This window comes from Triturus cristatus, chromosome 1_1 (genome assembly GCF_964204655.1).
Source record: "Triturus cristatus chromosome 1_1, aTriCri1.1, whole genome shotgun sequence".
Taxonomy (NCBI): domain Eukaryota; kingdom Metazoa; phylum Chordata; class Amphibia; order Caudata; family Salamandridae; genus Triturus; species Triturus cristatus.
This window is the reverse complement of record NC_140579.1, coordinates 922,506,307-922,508,806: the sequence shown is the minus strand read 5'-3', so window position 1 is coordinate 922,508,806 and position 2,500 is coordinate 922,506,307. Positions and strand designations below refer to the sequence as shown.

Below are 2,500 nucleotides of genomic sequence, written 5' to 3'. Positions count from 1 at the left end.
TTTGATGAACTGAATGATAGAATCACAGAAATCGAGAAATACACCAAAAACATCCAGCATCATGATGCTGCTATGGATCTGATGGATGAAATAGTGACTTATATATCAGAAAACACCAATGATATAAGTCCTGTACCATCAAATCGTACCGAACCAACGAGCGAACCCGATAATGAACCTATGAACTCTGCTCAAGATGAGCAACAGACTGCTCATGTACAAAACATGATACCAAAGAAAAATAAGAAAAATGGAAGGCTCAATAAGACACACAAGAAAAACTATGCAAAAGCAAAGGGCAGTTACAAAGAATACCAGACAATGTTCCAAAAAGACAAAAAGAAAATTGCCAGGATAATCACTGATGGGGCAGAAGATGCCACCTGTCAAATCAGTGCTGATGAAATCTTCCAATACTATAAAGGCATAATTGAAAAAGAAAACAAGAAAAATCCCAAATTCATCCCAATTGACCGGATACCAGATGAATGGGAAATTGGAAGTCTATGTAAAGAAATTACACTGCTCGAAGTAACTAAAGCCTTTGATGAATCAGATTTAAAGAAAGCAGTGGGGCCTGATAAAATTGGTCTGAATGACTTAAATAAAGAGCATAGCAGGCAACCAAGACTACTACCCAGAATCTTAACGTCTTGGCTATTGATGAGAAGAGTACCAGACAGTATTAAGAAGAACCGGTCAATACTAATACCCAAGAATGTACCGATTAGCGAACTCAAAAAGATAAGTAATTGGCGTCCAATTACTGTCGGTACGGCATTCATGAAGTTGTTCACGAAAATATTAACTAAAAGACTCACATTTTTCGTTGAAATAAATAAGAGACAAAAAGGCTTCATGAAGGTGCGAGGTTGTCTTGAAAATCTGACTCTTCTTCAAAACATTATAAAAGGGGCACGAAAGAACAGAAGCTCGTTGGCAGTGGTGTTCATAGATATCTCAAAAGCTTTTGACTCTGTCAGCCATGGTCATATTCTACAGAGTCTTGAAAGACACAGGGTTCCATCATGCATCAGAGACATAATAAAAGACTTATACACTGACTCAACAACATTTTTCAAGGGAAAAAACAATGAAGAAACTCCAGAAATAACAATGAAGTCAGGAGTTAAGCAAGGTGACTCTTTATCCCCACTGCTGTTTAATATTGCCATGGATCCTCTGATCTGTGATCTTCAGAAAGAAGGCAAGGGCTTCACATTTGGCTCCAAAGATCTCATCAAGCAAATCACCGCTCTGACTTTTGCCGATGACATCGCAGTACTCAGCAACACCTGGGAAGGAATGAGTACAAATCTGAAAATCATTGAAAAATTCAGTAAAACAACAGGATTAAAACTTAATGTGAAAAAAACACATGGCTTTTATATAAGTCACCATAAAGATAAGATCCTGGTAAACAACTATAAACCATGGCAATTTGAAAAACAAAACATCGAAAACATCCACCCAGGAGAAAGCGAGAGATACCTCGGACTGAACTTCGATCCACACACTGGCCATTCAAGCAACAACAAAATTAATGAAGTTCTTGTTGACTGGGCTCAAAAACTCGACAATCTACCACTTAAGCCCACACAGAAAATAGAAATATTCTGTCAATACTTGATCCCTAAACTGTCATTTAAACTGGAAATGGCAGGAACAGAAGCGAAAACTTTAAACATTCTGGATCAAACAATTAGAAAGTATGTCAAACACTTTCTACACCTTCCTGCATACACATGTGATGGTCTCCTGTATTCGAAAAGATCCTTTGGGGGCCTCAGTATTCCAAAGTTATGTACGACAATTGGTCTGAACAAAGTTAATAACTTATTGTACCTCAGGGAAGCTCCAGATCTGTACATAGCTCATTCATTCATGTATGCAGGGGAAGTAATCAATGAAAAAATTGATAACATCATTAAAACACACAAACTCAACATTTCAGACAGTAGATTCCCGAGTCATGAATTAAATTTGGTAGCAACATATGACTGGAGGAAAGAAGAATTTGAGAAATGGGCAAATCTCCCTGTCCAAGGTGATGGTATAAATTACTTAGCAAGTAATCCGACCTCAAATTTTTGGATCAGCAAACATAACAAAATAAAAGAAAATCAATACATAGCTGCGCTAATGTTGAGAGCAAATGTCTTGTATACAAGAGAAACCATCACTATGGGAAGAAATCGTACATTTGCTACTTGTAGATACTGTAAAGATGTGTGTGAAACAATTGCACATATTTCAGGTGCATGTCCTAAAACCAAGGACATAAGAATAAAAAGGCATAACAAAGTGTTGGAATTGCTAATTGATAGAGCAAAAAGGTGTGGGTGGATGACATACAGGGAACCTCATGTCAAAAATAGTCAAGGTGAACTAAGAAAACCAGATGTAGTGTTCACCAAAAATGGTACTGCTGTAGTGGTTGATGTCTCAATTCGTTATGAAAACTCACAGAATTCCCTTGAATTAGCGTATGAGAGTAAAG

At 37.2% G+C, this 2,500-nt stretch overlaps 1 pseudogene; it reads left to right on the top strand.

The window, feature by feature from the left end:
- Positions 1-2,500, top strand: part of LOC146871296 (28S ribosomal RNA) — a 7,775-nt pseudogene that overhangs the window by 3,336 nt on the left and 1,939 nt on the right.